Source organism: Prenolepis imparis, unplaced genomic scaffold (assembly GCF_030444845.1).
Source record: "Prenolepis imparis isolate NDT839.2.m4 unplaced genomic scaffold, iyPreImpa1.0 SCAF_2, whole genome shotgun sequence".
Taxonomy (NCBI): Eukaryota; Metazoa; Arthropoda; class Insecta; order Hymenoptera; family Formicidae; genus Prenolepis; species Prenolepis imparis.
The window spans coordinates 1,513,545-1,533,893 of record NW_028141160.1 but is presented as its reverse complement, the minus strand read 5'-3'; the positions used below and the strand labels follow the sequence as shown (position 1 = coordinate 1,533,893).

The following is a 20,349-nucleotide window of genomic DNA, read 5'->3' as shown; positions in this document are numbered from 1 at the left end:
CTCCCCAGAAGGGCAAAAAAAGCACACTATGTATACAGGGTGTAACTAAACAAACGTATACGAAGCACACCATCAGGTGCAGGACAACAAACTAAATCGAAAAGTCCTGAGCCATTTTTTTATCTGAGCTTTATTTTTAATGCTATAAATTGTTAAAGTTTGCCAATCAGCGCGTGGCTACAACGGAAGGCAGCGTAGGCGCCGCCTACTGGGTGGGGAGCGCGGGATCGGAGAGTAGCGAGACAAAGTAGGGCGAAGCGAATGTAGCATGTCTCTGCTCTTTTTTGTACGTTTTGCATAGATCTTAAAATTTGATTATTCTCGATACTCTCGGCAGTGTGGAATATTTAATTTTTCCATCTCGTTAGCTGTCTCCATATTTGTGTTTAGAAATACTTTTTCTTTGAAGAGAGAGAAAGGTCACATGAGTTGTAGTCCGGAGATCGAGCAGGCCACGGACTAGTACTGAATCCTACCCATCCTTGAGGAAAATTTTTATCGAAGTAATGTCGGATGATACTTTTGAATAAGATTCATTGAAATTAATATTAAAAGTTCCGATAATTGGACTTAAATATTAAATTTATTTTAAGCGCAAAGTATGATTTTATTTTTAACATATTTAACAAAAAAAAAACTTTCTTGATGTATGAAAACATTATAATACATATGTATGTAGTAATGACTACTTTTATTAAGATTTTTAGTCTTGATGTGTGAACATTATATAAAAATTAAGCCCTGAGAGTAAAATACAGTATTGAAACTGAGATAGCGATCTTCACAATTTCGATAGATTCTATTATATTAAACTACGCAATAAAATATTATAATAATTATAAACATTTTTATAATAATAGAAAAAAATAATAATATAAATATAATAATAATAAAATAAGAGTAAAGATATATTAGGATATATGGGCAAGTGCGTCATCGTGCATGAATATCGTAGCTCATCTATTTAATGTTACCTCTTCTAAATTATTCTCTGCCGGAACTAACAAATCTGGCAGATCATTTTATAAGAAATCGAGACTACTTTTGAGAGTTCAAGCGTGATAATATAAAAAGTTCGATCTAAGTCCTGTCAATAAGTTTATATCAATAGGAAAAATAATTCAATAGGAACAATACTAGTAATAAAAGTAAACAGTAATATAACGATTACACATTATTTTTCTAGAAAGAAAATGTTTATTGCATTGATTAAATAAAAAAATAATTCAAATCGATAGACAGACGAAAGATAATAAAAAAAGTTACATTAGAGAAATGATTAAAAAGGAAACAATAAAAATAGTTTCAATTTAATTAATTTAAATTACAATTAAATTTTAATTTTATTTCAGTTTAAAATACCTACTTACGATTTGATTTCTCGGCAATCCATACCAAATATTTACGGAATTCGATGTTGAAAAGATCTCTCTCGAGTAAGAAATAGATTTCCAGATGGCTGCAGTAATGATAATGATAAGAGAATGTGGATATTAAACATTCCTAAAATGTTTCTTGTAAATGTACATTTATCGACATACAAAATCCGACTTCTATAATTTGGTTTTTACTAGATTTAAATAATATTCAGCGAAAATCACGCGAGGCTGATAATATCGTGAAACTAAATGTTGTACTTTTGTATAATAATACGAATGCAGCTCATTTTCTTTAAGCATTCAGTAAAATCATATACGATATACCAAACTGACGAGCAATAGATCTTGTATTTAATGTGGGATTAGTGCGGAAGACAATTATAATAGCATCTTCCATCACAAGATGGTACCTCCATCTCTATTATTCGGTAAAACGCTACCAGTTTCTCGTAGTCGTCGAACAGCATCAACTATTACGTTCAAATTTGGATGATGTCAATTCGGATATAAATTAACATTTTCTACTGCAGAGAGAGAGAGAGAGAGAGAGAGAGAGAGCGCAGGTGCAGCCTGTTCTCTACTTGTAAAATATAAACGAATCATATCGCAATAATCTTATGTATAATAAACGAGCATGAGATTATTAAATAGTCTTATAAAGGCGTAACAACGAATAGTTGAAATGTTCAAAAAAAAAGATCAGATTTATATTTTTTCTTTCTTTAATATTTTTGTTATTTATAAAGAATCTTCGCTAGTGCTTTGTTTTCATACGTATGTATGTATGTTCATCTTTATGTATTGTATGTATGAAAACAAAGCACAAGCGCGAAGGTTCTTATAAACAAAATCTTCTGATCATTTCATTTATTCATTGTTATGCTTTTATAAGTGAACGATCTTTTATAAGTGACAGACCATTTAATAATCCTCATCATGCCCGTTTATTACGCACAAGATTATTACGAAATGATTCGTTTGTATTTTATAAACGGAGAACAGGCTGCACCTGCCGCAGTGCAATATGCTAATTTATACCCGAATCGACATCATCCAAGTCCAAATGTAATAGCTGGTGCTGTTCGACGACTACGAGAAACTGGCAATGTTTTACCGAATAATAGAAACGGAGGTCGTCCACGTCAAATACGCAATCTTGTGATGGAAAATGCTGTTATGGCTGTCTTTTGCAATGATCCCACATTAAGTACAATCTGTTGCTCGTCAGTTTGATATATCGCATATGAGTGTTTAAAGAAAATGAGCAGCACCCGTATCACTATACAAAAGTACAACATTTACTTCCACGAGATTATCCATTTCGTGTGAATTTTGCTGAATATTATTTAAATCAAATGAATTTGAGACATAATTACGGAAATCGGATTTTGTATACTGATGAATGTACATTTACGAGAAACGGAATGTTTAATACCCACAATTATCATTACTGGAGCCATGGAAATCCATTTCTCACTAGGTCAAGTTCTTTTCAATACCGATATTCCGTAAATGTTTGGTGTGGATTGCTGGGAGATCAAATCGTAAGTATTTTAAGATTATAATTTAATTAAAATTTAAATTAATCGAATTAAAATTATTTTTATTCAGTTCTTTTTAATCTTTTTTTTTCAATGGAACTTATTTGTTAATATCTCTCTTAAGGCCGGTTATTCAATAATAGTTTAAAATTAGATCGAAGTTGAAACTATGTGCACATGTGTTCTGCGCAAAGTTTAAACTTCGATCTAACAATAAGTTTAAACTATTATTGAAAAACTGGCCCTTAATGTCTCTCTCGATTTGACATATCTTTTTTATTTATAATCAATACAATAAACATTATTTTTATAGAATTCTAATTTGTAATCGTTAATTATACTACTGTTTTGTTACTAATATTGTTCCTATTATTAATATAACTTTATTAATTGAGCTTAGATTGGACCTTTTATACTACCAGAACGTTTAAATGCTCAAGAATATCTCAATTTCTTGCGAAATGATCTGCCAGATTTATTAATGCCGGCAGAGAATAATTTGGAAGATGTAGCATTAAATAGACGAGCTATGATATTCATGCATGATGGCGCACCTGCCCATTCTGCACGTAAGACATTTTTACTATAAAAATGTTTATTGCATACAGTTTAGAAGAATCTATCAAAATTAGTTAGGATTGCTATCTCAGATTCAATATTATAGTCCTTAAAGGTTAATTTTTATATCGTGCTTCATCAACACTAAAAATTTTAATAACAGTATTTATTACATACATGTGTATTGTGTATAATTTGTTTTCATAAAGAAAATTTTATTAAATATGTTAAAAGTAAAAACATACACTTTGCACTTAAAAGTTATTTAAGTCTAATTATCTATTAAATCACTTTTAGTATTAATATCAATGAATCTTATTCAAAGGTATCATTCGCCGTTATCTTAATGAAAATTTTCCACAAGGATGGTTTGGAAAAGGTTCAATAACTCCGTGGCCTGCTCGATCTCCGGACTTCAACCCATGTGATTTTTATCTTTGGGGAGCGATTAAAGAAAAAGTGTTTTTAAATAACAACATTGAAACCGCAGAAATGGAAGAATTAGTGTTCCACACTGTTCAAAGAATTGAAAATCATCATATACAAAAAGCTACGCAAGACGTACAAAAAAGAGCAGAAATATGTATCGAAGTGGGAGGAACTCATTTCGAACAATTTCTTTAATTTTAGTTAAATAATTATTTTGTTAACACATAAAAATTATTTTTATTATGAAAATATTTATTTTTATTATAAATTTATTTTTTATTATAAATTTATATTTATTATAAATTAAATATTTATTTTCAAATCTTTATATTTATTTTATTATTATATTTATATTATTATTTACTTTTTATTTTATTATTATAAATATGTTTAATTTTATTATAATTTATATTATTATTTATTTTTATTTTATTATTATAAAAATGTTTATAATTATTATTTTATTGCGTAGTTTAATAGAATCTATCGAAATTGTGAAAATCGCTATCTCAGTTTCAATACTGTATTCTACTCTCAGGGTTTAATTTTTATATCATGTTCACACATCAAGACTAAAAATCTTAATAAAAGTAGTCATTACTACATACATATGTATTATAATGTTTTCATACCTCAAGAAAGTTTTTTTTTTGTTAAATATGTTAAAAATAAAAACATACTTTGCGCTTAAAATAAATTTAATATTTAAGTCCAATTATCGGAACCACTTTTAATATTATAATAATTTTAATGAATCTTATTCAAAAGTATCATCCGCCATTACTTCGATAAAAATTTTCCTCAAGGATGGGAAGGATTCAGTACTAGTCCGTGGCCTGCTCGATCTCCGGACTACAACTCATGTGACCTTTCTCTTCAAAGAAAAAGTATTTCTAAACACAAATATGGAGACAGCTAACGAGATGGAAAACTTAAATATTCCACACTGCCGAGAGTATCGAGAATAATCAAATTTTAAGAGCTACGCAAAACGTACAAAAAAGAGCAGAGACATGCTACATTCGCTTCGCCCCACTTTGTCTCGCTACTCTCCGATCCCGCGCTCCCCACCTAGTAGGCGGCGCCTACGCTGCCTTCCGTTGTAGCCACGCGCTGATTGGCAAACTTTAACAATTTATAGCGTAAAAAATAAAGCTCAGATAAAAAAATGGCTCAGGACTTTTTGATTTAGTTTGTTGTCCTGCACCTGATGGTGTGCTTCGTATACGTTTGTTTAGTTACACCCTGTATATTGATACACATAAAAGTTATTTTACACAAACAGAACTTATACACATAAATTATAATAAATAATTAATATATTATATATAGAAATAATATTATTTTTTTTATATTATTAATTTTTGAAATAAATGAATAATGTTTCACTTGCTTGCAAGTGATAAGTAGTAATGTATGTAGTGATTCAGACACATTGTAGTAATCATTAATCATTTATTCATGAAAAATGCACTGACGTATCTGTGTAGAGTATTTGTACATTTGTTAGCTCAATAAATAATCTGTAAAAAACGATCGAAAGAAATATTTGCGATTTTGGTCAAATTTCGGAGATGTCAACAAATTTTTTCCTTTTTAGCTATGATTTTATTAGGAGATATTACACAGATCATGATCTGATGAATAGATAGAATAAGAAAAGGGCTTCACAGAAAGATTTTCTGCGCAGTAAAATGCTCGATACAAAAATTTTCTGCAAACAATGTACTATCGAAATATAAAAGTGATGAATTTTTGACTTGCCTTAAAATATTAAAGCGTACACATTCTTTTATTTAATAAACATAATATAAAAATGCGCCGCATAGGGTCCGCGGCGACATAGACCCATATTCTGGATCTTCTTTTATCGATAAAATGATATTAGAATAATATTTCTAAATAGAATATTTCTAAAAAAATAATATTTTTTGACAGAATCAGCTGATAACTGTCAGAAAATATTAATCGAGTTTAAAGTACCATAACATATTATTTAAAACATATTATTATTTTAAAATTTAATTAGCAAATTGACGCTTTAAGCAGCTGATTTCTGTAAAAAAATATTACTAAAGCGTTAATTTGCTAATTAAATTTCAAAGTAATAATATGTCATAAAAATTAAAATAGTAATATGTTGTAAATAATATGTTATAATACTGATAACTGTCAAAAATATTAACCGAATTAAAGTAGCTAATTTCTATCAAAAAATATTAATAAATCTTTTCGTTAATAAAATCGTAATTAGTCTCGATGTTGTGATTATTTCGATTATCAAAAAATTCTTGTAGAAAACTTTATTTTTTTGTTCACACTTTCTGTTAACGATTTAAATACAAACTTTTTATACATTGCATAATTAATTAATATATATTTTTTTAAGCGGTGATTGCAATGCATGCATAAAAATATATTAAATTAATTATGCAATGCATAAAAATTCATTATACAAATCTTTAACAGAGAGAACAAAAAAAATAGAAATTTCTACAAGAATCTTTAGATCAAGATATTTGCACTTCCATTAGACTCCCGCGTCTATACACATCCAACACGTTGCACGTCTCGCGCGAGACTGATCACTGATCGTCAGTCTCGCAATCGAAAAATCAGTCTCGCGCGAGACGCGCAGCGTGGCGGACGTGTGGGGTGCGCTTGGCGATACCGCTGCTCAGAGTCTTGCGGTCAGTCTCGCGCGAGATGTGCAGCGTGGTGGATAAAGTATTATCACATATTATTTACAACATATTACTGTTTCAATTTTTATAACATATTACTTTGAAATTTAATTTTTATTTTTTGACAGAAATCAACTGATTAAAGCGTTAATTTGCTAATTACATTTAAGAATAATATTATGTTATATAAATTAAAATAATATGTTATAATAAATAATATTATTAAAAAGAAAATAAATAAATAAATAAATAAATAAATATATAAATAATATTATTTTAAATAATATTTTTTTTTTATTATATAATATTTTATATTATATAATAAAAAAAAATATTATTTAAAATAATTTATATTATTATTTATAAATATTTATAAATATTATTTATATATAATTTATAAATATTATTTATAAATATTTAAAATAATATATAATAATATTATATATTATATAATATATTATATATAGAAATAATATTAAGAAGACACGATTGACTGTGTTCCATATTTAAGAAAGAAAACATTAAAAGTATTGTCAAATAATGATGATGATAATTCTAAAACAGTTGGACTTTCAAAACAAATTAAAATTAAAATTGCAGCAAAAGTTATGATTCGACGTAATATCGATGCTAGTTTAGATCTTGTAAACGGTACACAATTGCTAAAGTAATTTCAATTGTACAAGATACATGTACTGATTACGTAGAAAAGGTTAAACTTCTTTTACCATCAGGTTTAGAATATGAAATTGGAAGAGTAAGTGTTAAATTTGAGGTGTTATAGCCCGAACTATAACCAGTAGTTATTAGAAATTAGAATTTACTGAATATCTTTATAGAATACTGTAAAACATTTTTGCTTATAAAAGAGCGCTCTCGACAAACGCTCGTCGCGTGAAAACGCTAACGCAGCGAGACACGCGCGAAGCACCGGAAACCGCGAGATGCAAGCGAAGACCTGCGACTTCAACCTGCTTCGCTTGCAGTTAGAACAAAAACGCGTGAATATTACTAACCAATCAGAGACCTGTTTCCAAGGACCTTTCCCGAAAGAAATCCAAGAAATAAAGAGGATATAGGACGGAGAGCCCGCCCGCGAAGGCAGTCTCGAATACAATTCCTAAACATCAAGACGTGGTCGCTAATAAGAAACCGGAACATCAGAACGAGACTCACTAACAAAGACCTGAATTATTGAGAGGAATACGAATATACGCTCATCGAATGTTACGCGAATATATATTTAAAGAAAGGACGAGAAATAAAGTGAAACCATATTCAATCCGAAATAAAAATATATTTAAAGGAAAAACCAAAGAGAATAATCCTCTTAACTCCCTACGACGTCCCGGTCGACCCGAGGATCCTCATCCTTAATTCGGCGCAACCCCAGTGCCTTGTTCGAGGCACACAACAAAATTGGTGGCAGCGGTGGGATTGCGCCGACGGACCGCCAGGACCAGCAGGAACCTGAAGACCTGAAAACAATACAAAAGTATTAGAAAAATCAGGCACGTCGAAATAATCGACGGACAATACAGAAAGCAGCATACTAAAAATTAAGACCCGCAATACACACATACACAACGTGTGGAAGCAGGCACGTCAGTTAGAAAAACAGCTGACGGAAATAAGCAGAAGTCACAGTGCAGTGAAAGTGAAGGACAGACAACGCAAGCAATACGAAGAGCGATAAGCAAGCAGCTGAGAACCGAGTAGGATCGCCAACGTCCCAAGGACAACGCCGACCTGCGACAATCTCACGGACAACGCGTCATCACGGAGCGACGACCTGCCGTGTCAAGCACGAGCACCGAGCCGCCAGCCGTTATCAGCCCACGAGCGATCGAGTTGCAGTAGCAGCAGCCAAGCCGTACCAAGCGATAAAGAGCGTAACGATGCGAACCGTAATACTGTAAGTCCGATCCTTATAATATTTCTGCGTGAATGTCGGAAGGGAACAAGACATCCCCGAAACCGATAGCGAACAAATCTTGGCTACATAGCGACTCAGCCAAACGAGCGATTCAAGCGTTACCCTTAACTGTAGAAAGACTCGAGCGAGTTCGTAGAAAATTAGAGAACGAATATTCAAGCGAAAGCGAAAACGAATTACCCGCGAACATTGTTAAACGCGAGTTCCCCTTCGATAGTTTTGACGAAAGTATACTAAAGACGCGAACAGACGGTAATAACGAAAATATAAAAGAAATTAAAATACGCGCAAGCAAAACCCCTAGCAACGCGTCACAGAAAAGCGGATGGTCAACTACGTACGATAGTAGCGATTTTGACTCTAACGAAGATAACATGTCGGTGATGCACACTCCACCAAATGGTGCAGCGGACGTATCCGTGGGTGCTGTGGACCGCGAAATTGGTCGCCTACGCGAAACTATAGAGCGCGGAAACGTACATCGCGTAGAAGTCGACGTACACAGGACACCCGCCGAACATAGGACACCCGTCGAAAACAACGCGAACGAGGAAAATCCTATGATGCGCGACGTATTGCAAGGCCTACGAGATTTACAAATCGAAATGCGGACAGAAATAAATAAAATGTACGATTGGAGGTCACGCGGAGAGAGATCAGACGACAGTCGTCAAAGCTCCCGCGAACGCGCAACCGGGATGCAAATAGGCACCGCGATAATCGACATCTCCGTGAACACACCCGTAATCAAGATGCGGAAGAGAGATGCGACAGTCGGCAAGATCTACGCGAACTCACTCCCGAGCGAGACAGAAATAATCAACGTGATCACCGCGACTACCCTCGCAATCGAGACGCAGGAGATCGACGGAATCTACGCGAACACACACGCGAACAGGGAGCGGATAGGCGCTTAGACAATAGGCAGATTAGATCCCGTGAACGCGCTTATGATCGAGATTCGGACGAAGAGCACGAGCCTCGTATAGCTTACGGACGAACCGAGCGTGATATCCGAAATCGGCGGAATGCCTCACAACGGTACATGTCACTAAAGGAGGCGCGAATAATGATACCGGAGTTCGACGGCACAACGCGAACCCGATTACAAGAATTTTTAAACTCCTGTACGTACGCAATTAAAAATATTCACCCTGATGACGAGGAAGCGTTAATTCAAGGAATATTATTTACTAAATTACGGGGAAAAGCCATGCAAGATTTCGAGACACGAGACATTCAAACGTTCGAAGAATTGAAAGACCAACTAGAAAATTCTTATCAAAGTAAGCGGAGTACAGCGTATTTACAAATCGAGTTCAATTCACTCAAGCAAAACTTTAACGAACCGGCACAGAGTTTCGGACAACGCGTCGACAAACTTGCCAGGAAATTATATAGCTCAATGATTGAGGGAGAAAAGCGTTCGAGCACATATAAGCGTGCTATTTTAGAAACCATACAAAGCCAAGCATTACTCAATTTCCAATTCGGGTTACGTAACGAATTGAAAATACTCGTGCGATCACAACGATACACAACACTCCAAGAAGCGATAACGGGCGCAACCGCAGAAGAAAAGTTAATAGGATCTAACGCATCGCGAATGACAAATGCATCGCAAAGCAAAACTGGGCAACAACCGCGACAAGGTCAACATAAAACCACGCAATGTTATAAATGCGGAAAATCGGGACATTACGGACGCGATTGCCGCAGCAGTAAATACGCGCTCCCAAAACCGGACAAGCCCCCTCGCGCAAATACCGTAGAGAAATTCTGCAATTATTGCAAAAAACGCGGACATAATCGCGACGAGTGTTGGACTCTAAATGGAAGGCCGAAAACAAATACACCGGACCGCGATAAGGGAACCGATAATAAAAAATCGCGAAGCATAAATAAAATTGAGAACCGTAAGAAACCGCAATCGCGAAAAAGAGATACCGAATCCGAGTATAGCAGTGACGAGGAAGAACGGCAAGAAGAAAAGAATAAAAAGACACGCGCGATAGAATATCAGGTAACACACGTGCGACAAATGTCTCGTGGAGCAGCAAGCCTGAACTTGATAACTCTACCTACGCGAAGTAAAGAACGGCAAGATTAACATGCTCTACGATTCTGGAGCTACTGTCTCTTTAATAAAAGTTAAACACCTGAAAGGTGAAACCGAGATATACAACGACAAAATTACTTTGATCGGCATAACCGGGCATAAAGCGCGAACAATAGGAAAATTCTACGCGACTATCGATCTAGGCAGCCGAAAAATCAAACACGCGATTTATGTCGTAAAGAACGACTTCCCAATGGAATACGAAGGGATCATAGGAATCGATTTTCTACAAAAGCAACAAGTCACGTGCGATTACAAAAAACAGGAGATTCAAATAGGAAACGCCGTATTAAAATTACGACCGTACAATAAAATTCAATTAAAACCGCGTAGCGAAACGATAATACAAGCGGCAACGAATCGTAATAAGATAGGCGTGATAAAGGCCGAAGAAACAGCACCGGGAATATATATCGGACGATGCCTGGTAGAACCAAAAAATTTTGTGTGCCCCGTCAGTATAATTAATACGACCGACGAGACCGTAGAGATTAGTACGCCGCTCGTAACCGTAGAAGACATATGTGAAGATAACGCACACAAAGTATACACGATACACACGGGCGACACTCATAACTCGTCAACGCGCGACGAACGAATCTGACAATTATTACGCACGGATCATCTAAACGTCGAAGAAAAACGCTCAGTACAACGGATATGCGAAGAATATAGCGATATATTTCATTTAAATGAAGAACCACTGACATGCACCGCGACGATAAAGCACGAGATAAACACGCGCGCCGACACCTCGCCCGTCAACGTAAGACCATACCGCCTTCCCGAGAAGCATAAAACAGAAGTAAATAAGCAAGTGCAAGGAATGCTAAAAGACTAAATTATTAAAACAAGCATGAGTCAATGGAATGCTCCATTATTAGTAGTGCCGAAAAAAGCCGATGCGTCAGGAAAACAAAGACTCAGGGTAGTAGTAGACTTCCGAAAAGTTAACGATTTAACTATAGGCGACTCATTTCCCCTGCCTAATATTACCGATATATTGGACCAGTTAGGGAACGCCAAATATTTTACGACGCTTGATCTAGCATCAGGATATCACCAGATACCGATGGCTGAGCGCGATAAAAACAAAACCGCCTTTTCAATCCCCTATGGACACTACGAGTTCAACCGAATGCCGTTTGGATTAAAAAACGCGCCTGCGACCTTCCAACGATTAATGAATTCGGTACTAACAGGGATACAAGGGCACAGATGTCTCGTTTATCTCGACGACATCGTAATATACGGATCCAGTTTAGAGGATCATAACAAAAGACTCGTGGAAGTACTACAGAGATTACGAAAACATAATTTAAAATTGCAACCGGAAAAGTGCGAATTTTTACGTAAAGAAGTAATATACTTAGGGCATATTATTTCCGAGAACGGCATATTACCCGATCCGTCGAAACTAGACGCGGTAAAAAATTTTCCGACGCCACAAAAAATAAAAGACATACAATCGTTTATCGGACTAGCGGGCTACTATCGCAAATTCATTGAAGATTTCTCGCGAATCGCGAAACCGTTAACAAAACTAACAAAAAAGACGGAAGTTTTTGTATGGGGAAACGAACAACAAATCGCGTTCGACACCCTAAAAGAAAAATTAATGACCGCGCCAGTGTTAAAATATCCGGACTTCATCGAAGAATTCAACGTGACCACCGATGCCTCCGACTACGCAATCGGAGCCGTGCTGTCACAGGGACCGGTAGGCAATGACCGACCTATCACTTACGCCAGCCGAGTGTTATCTCGGGCAGAGCAAAATTATAATACGACCGAAAAAGAATTGTTAGCAATCGTATGGGCAGTTAAACATTTTCGACCATATGTCTATGGAACAAAATTTAAAATAATAACCGACCATAAACCTCTAATTTGGCTATTTAACGTCACGGACCCCGGATCAAGACTCATCCGCTGGAGATTAAAATTAGAAGAATACGATTACGAGATAATTCACAAGGCCGGACGATCAAACGCGAACGCCGACGCGCTAAGTCGACACGTAACTCGAGATGCAAGCGAGAAAAGAAAGAGAGAAATCTTCAAAGTAGAAGAAGAGGAAGAAGAGAGAGAAGAAAAACTCGCCGATAACGCTAGAGTATATACCGAAGAGGAGAAACAACAAATACTCTACGAATATCATGATGCACCCACAGGAGGACATCAAGGAATCGAACGCACAATAAAAAGAATTCGATTAAAACATAACTGGCCAGGATTAACAAGAGACGTCGAAAAATATATCTCGAAATACGAATCCTGCCAGAAAAATAAATTATCGCGACGAGTAAAAGCACCCCTCATTATTACGGACACGCCGAGTAAACCATTCGAAAAATGCGCGTTAGATATAGTCGGACCGTTAACAATTACTAATAACGGAAATAAATATTTACTAACTTTCCAAGATAATTTAACAAAATTTAGCAAAGCGATACCGATCGCAAACCAAGAAGCTAACACGATCGCGAAAGAATTCGCCACGAAAATAATTTTCGAATACGGAATTCCCGAAAAAATTCTAACCTACCAAGGAACAAATTTTGTAAGTGAAATATTTAAGAATACGTGCAAATTACTTAAAATCGATAAAATTCAGACAACAGCTTATCACCCCGAAAGCAACGGAGCATTAGAGCGTTCACACCGTACGTTAGCCGAATATTTAAGACACTATATAAATGCCGACCAAACAGACTGGGACGAGTGGATTCCCTACGCAATGTTTACGTATAACACGACCCCACACACGGCTACGGGGCATACACCTTTCGAATTAGTATACGGGCATCAAGCGGACCTACCGACAGCTCTAGCGAGACCGCCCAAACTAACGTATAGTTACGACGACTACTCGCAAGAATTAAAAGAAAGAATACGGGCGTCAAATCAACTCGCGAAAGAGAATATTAAAGAAGACAAAATAAAAGCCAAAGGGTACTACGATAAATCCGCGAAAGAAACAAAATTTAAGATAGGCGACAAAGTACTAGTATACGACGAGACGCTCCGACGGGGACGATCGAAAAAATTAGATGCACTATGGGCAGGACCTTACGTAATAATCGAAAAGAATTCCGACGTAAACTACACAATTAAAAAAGGAAGAAAAGCAGTGCGCATGCATACGAATAGACTAAAGCTATTTATAGAAAACTAATACTTACTGTTATATACTTACTGTGATCCGACAACAATATATACTATTTTGCGTTTCCCTTTAATTGCGCAACCGACCTATGATATTGTAAAAGTAATAAAATTCCCCACACCATCCTATAATAATGTATACAATTATATCAAAATAGATAATCAAATAATTGTTATAGATAAAGAAAAATTAACGTATGCGACAATGACGGAAAGCGAATTACGAAACTGTAATAAAATTAATACACAATATGTATGTAAACGCAATTCACCTGTACACCGCGTAGATTTAGACGCACCATGCGAAATTCAAATGTATACGCAGCGACAACATTATCAGAGCAAATGTAATGTAAGACACCATGTCTCGACCCACATGTTATGGATAGCATTACACCAAGAGCACACTTGGTTATACTCGACGGACGCCGAACAAACGATAACCATACAATGTGACGGTCAGCTCGAAAATAAAATAATAAGAAATACCGGCGAAATTACGCTAAACGGGAATTATAACTGTACGTAGCATTAGAAATAATCTTAACAAAAATAAGATAAGAAAGCGAAAAACTTCGTACCTCCGTTTTTCTTTTTTTTACGGGGGAGGAATGTTATAGCCCGAACTATAACCAGTAGTTATTAGAAATTACAATTTACTGAATATCTTTATAGAATACTGTAAAACATTTTTGCTTATAAAAGAGCGCTCTCGACAAACGCTCGTCGCGTGAAAACGCTAACGCAGCGAGACACGCGTGAAGCACCGGAAACCGCGAGATGCAAGCGAAGACCTGCGACTTCAACCTGCTTCGCTTGCAGTTAGAACAAAAACGCGTGAATATTACTAACCAATCAGAGACCTGTTTCCAAGGACCTTTCCCGAAAGAAATCCAAGAAACAAAGAGGATATAGGACGGAGAGCCCGCCCGCGAAGGCAGTCTCGAATACAATTCCTAAACATCAAGACGTGATCGCTAATAAGAAACCGGAACATCAGAACGAGACTCACTAACAAAGACCTGAATTATTGAGAGGAATACGAATATACGCTCATCGAATGTTACGCGAATATATATTTAAAGAAAGGACGAGAAATAAAGTGAAACCATATTCAATCCGAAATAAAAATATATTTAAAGGAAAAACCAAAGAGAATAATCCTCTTAACTTCCTACGACGTCCCGGTCGACCCGAGGATCCTCATCCTTAATTCGGCGCAACCCCAGTGCCTTGTTCGAGGCACACAACAGAGGTGATAAATCGAGTGTATGTTATCAGAAAACAATTTCCATTATCTCTGAGTTACGGTATCACTATTCATAAAAGCCAAGGATTGAGTTTGCGAAGTGCAATTATGGACATCGGTAACTCTGTATTTAGTTGTGGTCAAATTTATGTTGCATTATCGCGAGTAACATCTCTAGAAGGATTACATTTAATTAATTACGATCTTTCATCAGTAATAGCTAGCGAAAAAGCTATTATTGAATATAATCAGTAGTAATACTATGCCGATTCTAACCCATGGGGCAATGAGGGGGGGTGAGGGGCGAGGGGAACCCAAGGCGCGGGGAATGACGTCACGCGGGGAGGGGGGATGACGTCACGCGGGCAGGGGGGATGACGTCACGCGGGGAGGGGATATGACGTCACGCGGGGAGGGGGGATGACATCACGCGGGGAGGGGGGATGACGTCACGCGGGGAGGGGGAAGCGTCCGCGATTTTGGTGCCTGGTCCGCGAGGGGTCCGCGGGGAGGGGGAGGCGTCCGCGAGGTTAGGGTCCGCGAGGGGTCCGCGGGGAGGGGGAGGCGTCCGCGAGGTTAGGATCCGCGAGGGGTCCGCGGGTGGGGAGCGTCCGCGATTTAGGTGACGGGTCCGCGAGGGGTCCGCGGGGAGGGGGAGGCGTCCGCGAAAGACCGCATGAAGCTTTGTCGGTGAGGGGTCTGCGGGGAGAGGGGAATCCGCGAAAGACCGCATGAAACTTTTTGGGTAAGGGGTCCGCGGGGAGAGAGGAATGTGAAGGATAGCGCGAGGTGCACGCGAGAGAGAGAGATGTCGCGAGAGAGACGTTCGCGAAAGAGAGATAGCGGTAGCGAGATGATGCGGCGATTGAGAGCGCGAGGTGTTGCAGCGAGGCGTATATGCAAGAGCGAGAGAGATAGCGCGAGATGACGAGAGGTAGCGAGATGACGCGAAGGAGAGCGCGAGAGCTGATGCAGCGAAGGAGAGCGCGAGGTGCACGCGAGAGAGATATCACAAGAGCGAGAGAGAGATGTTGCGAGACGATGCGGCGATGGAGAGCGCGAGAGCTGATGCAGCGAAGGAGAGCGCGAGAGGCGGACGCGAGAGAGAATTTTTTAAATATTTTTTTTATATTTTTTTTAAATTAATATTTTTAGGATGAGGAAGGGGAGAGGACCTATTCTAAAATAAACTATATATTTTTAATATTTAAAATAATTTTTATTATATAACTATGTGTGTGTATGTGTATATTTTACAAAATGTTTGTGTGTGTGTGTGTGAATTTAAAATTTAAAATATTATATACATATAAAATATATAAAGCAGAGCCATGATGATCGAACCACATGGGTCGATATGATATTCCATGACGATCGACCCATGTATCACCACTTGTGGTACGAGGCGGTGCGTGAGGTGGTGGCTGCGAGGTGACGGTGGTTGCGAGGCGGCAGGGCAGAACTCCTGCATAACAGAAATTTTTATTAAATATATTTATTTTATTAAACAATTTATTATTTTAATAATTTTTAAATGAAAAGAAATACTTACATGTATTGCACACTGGACACATATTCCGTGTGAACATTTGGTCCAGCGGGCTATTGCACTCGCTGCACCATCTCCCCAAAAGTTGTTCAAATCTCCCGGTCCTGTGAATGCGGACGACGCCAATCTCCACATACAGATCTCGCAATCTTATGAAACACCTTGTACACAACATGAGTCCATCCCATGGACAATAATAAATATGTATCGCACACATTCTAGTACTATCATCCATGGCGATGATGTCAGCTGTGCACAAGCTGTGCACTCTTGTATCGCGAGTAACGTCGTCGCACTCACTATCATAATCGGAATCGGTTGCGGGCTCAATTTCAACGTCCGAGCCCATTTCAACGTCTGATATATCATCAACGTCTGATATATTATCAATCACCATCATCTCATCATCATTCACCACATCATCATCATCCACCACATCTTCTCTATCCATCACAACTTCTCTACCAATTTTACATTCAAGACTATCTGAAACTTTATGATGGGACGCATATTATAATGTTGCTTCCCTCTTGATTTTAATTCTACATCTCTCTTGTTCTAACTGGAGTATCATGTCTCAGCTAGCTCATCACTTTTTAAATCTCCAGAGAACGAAGAAATAGTTTTGTTAGCTATATCTTATTGGGAAAGAAATAATTAAACACACAGTTTAACAGTAAAATATTTTATTTGTTACAAACATCGTGAAGAATTTCATTTATAGCACAAGTTATCAATTCACAATCTACAAGTGATTCGCTATTAAACATATTACTATCACGTATCGCCTTTGCGGCATTGCTCACATCGCGGATATTATCACATTGTAAAATATTTACAAATTGTTTAAATTTTTCATTAACACTATGAGTATTCTCACACAGCCAGGAATACATATGATCAATACATTTGTCGAAATCGAATAAATGTAGTAACGTTGATGGTTTCATGTACATAGAATTATCAGATGAAGTAATTTTTATAATTTTTGAATTATACATGTTAACCGCTTCGAGTGCCAGATCACTAATCCATAGCGGAGTTTCAGTTAGCTGCTCAACGTCTGCTCGTTTCCGCATTAGAGATTTCCATGTTTCAATGGGTAATATTATTTGATTCCCTCGATTATCACCGAGAGCCAATTCCATATAGGATATTATTCCGACGCTGATTCCTATTTCCAAATATTTGTATGATGTTGGGGTTAAGACGTATCTTCTTCCAAGTATACGAGCCGCATGATGAATGCTATAAAAATTTTATTGAAAATAATTATTTAACAACAAAAAAAAAGTTGTTTATTGAAAAATTCATTTAACAGATAATATTGAAACTTACTTGTCACATTTCTTCTTGTACAAAACATTGCTCTCTTGTACTGGAACGTAATAATTCATGCTGGCGGAGTACATTTTTAAAAGAACCTTTCACATAAGTGATTGATACAATACTAAATCATTATTACAAGTTTTTATTGATACAAAGCAATGGGGTGGGGATTATTGCTGACGCAAAATTATTTTCAACCAATCAAAGCGTCAATGTACGACTGCTATGACATCATCCTCAATGAAATATTAAATGTAAAATAATGCAACATATCCAAAATTTCAAGTGTCAATGTACGACTGCTATGACATCATCCTCAATGAAATATTAAATGTAAAATAATGCAACATATTCAAAATTTCAAGCGCCGATGCACGGCTGCTATGACATCATCCTCAATAAAATATTAAATGTAAAATAATGCAACATATTCAAAATTTCAAGCGTCAATGTACGACTGCTATGACATCATCCTCAATGAAATATTAAATGTAAAATAATGCAACATATCCAAAATTTCAAGCGTCAATGTACGACTGCTATGATATCATCCTCAATGAAATATTAAATGTAAAATAATGCAACATATCCAAAATTTCAAGCGTCAATGTACGACTGCTATGACATCATCCTCAATGAAATATTAAATGTAAAATAATGCATCATATTCAAAATTTCAAGCGTCAATGTACGACTGCTATGACATCATCCTCAACGAAATATTAAATGTAAAATAATGCAACATATTCGAAATTTCAAGCGTCAATGTACGACTGCTATGACATCATCCTCAACGAAATATGAAATGTAAAATAATGCAACATATCCAAAATTTCAAGCGTCAATGTACGACTGCTATGACATCATCTTCAATGAAATATTAAATGTAAAATAATGCAACATATTCAAAATTTCAAGCGCCGATGCGCGGCTGCTATGACATCATCCACAAATGAAATGTTAGAATTATTGTCAAGGTCAAAATGTGCAAAATGCAACATATTCAAAATTTTCAAGCGCCGATGCGCGGCTGCTATGACATCATCCTCAAATGAAATGTTAGAATTATTGTCAAGGTCAAAATGTGCAAAATGTAACATATTCAAATGCCAATGCACCGGCTGCTGTCATCCCCCAGGTGTTCAAAATGTGTAAAATTGCAATTTTCAAGCGCCGATGCACGGCTGCTATGACATCATCCTTAATGAAATATTAGAATTATTGTCAAGGTTAAATGTGCAACATACTCGAGTGCCAATGATCTTTACGATTAAATAAAAAGGATGGTAAAGAGGCATACCATGTTAGTATCATTGTCAGAGGTTCAGCAAGAGCATCTCAAAAATGGCACAATTGGAAGCAAGTTTGTTGGAGCAAGCCGCAAGGGTGAATTCGGTGGAAGAATATATTGTGTGGGAGCAGCAATGTGACGAATACATCGAATCACTGGAAGAACAAAGTAGAATAAAACGACCACGATTACCGATCGGAGTTCGACAATCGCTTGTCGCCCAAATCGCGCGTCTCGAAGGGTTGAAGAATTCGGTACGCAGACGTTTTGTACATGCAGGTGCCGGAAGCAGTTCGCGAGACATCGGACTTATATGGCGAGAGATTGATACGGCGTTCGAGAGCCGCATCTTGACTGGTGCAGTAATAAACTATAATCACATTGAACCTCGTCAATTTCTAGAGGAGGCCAAAGACATTGTGATCAGACACGTGCAAAAAGTGTTGCAAAAACACACTAGTGTGAAAGTGAACACTATATTTAATGGCGAGTTCGTGTCGGGTGATAAGCGTGCTAATAAAAGTATCAATACGAAAAACTTTGAAATCTTTCGCACCTCCGATTTACATGATTGGTACAAACGCCGCGTTATCGACCCCACACTAGCATCGCTAGAAGAGTTTCAAGAACGCGATAGTGGTTGGGCATTATCGCGAATAAACAATTTAACTGTAAATATAAACAAGTATAATCCAATGCATGCGGGATGCCACATTAAATTACCGCGAGAAATAATGATGAAAAGAGCGGTGGTGAACGTGCAATCAAAAGACAATGCATGTTTCGTGTGGGCGGTGGTCGCTGCTCTGCATCCAGTTGCAAAATATAGTGAGAGAACGTCGTCATATCCCCATTATTCGACAGTGCTGAATCTCCAAGACATTGAGTTTCCAGTGACTGTGAATCAAATTAAGAAATTTGAACTATCAAACAACATTTCGATAAATGTGTACTGTATCGAAGAAAAGAACATTGTCCCAATGCGTCTCAGCGAGCAGAAGAAAGTCAGACACGTCAACTTGCTGTACGTGGAAGACAGCAACAACATTGGACATTTCACATGCATTAAGAATCTCTCCCGGCTCGTGAGCTCGCAATTGAGCAAACATGGTCACAA

At 36.9% G+C, this 20,349-nt stretch overlaps 1 pseudogene; it reads left to right on the top strand.

Moving 5' to 3' along the window:
- Positions 1-7,199: 7,199 nt before the first annotated feature.
- Positions 7,200-20,349, top strand: part of LOC145948870 (ATP-dependent DNA helicase PIF1-like) — a 29,618-nt pseudogene continuing 16,468 nt past the window's right edge.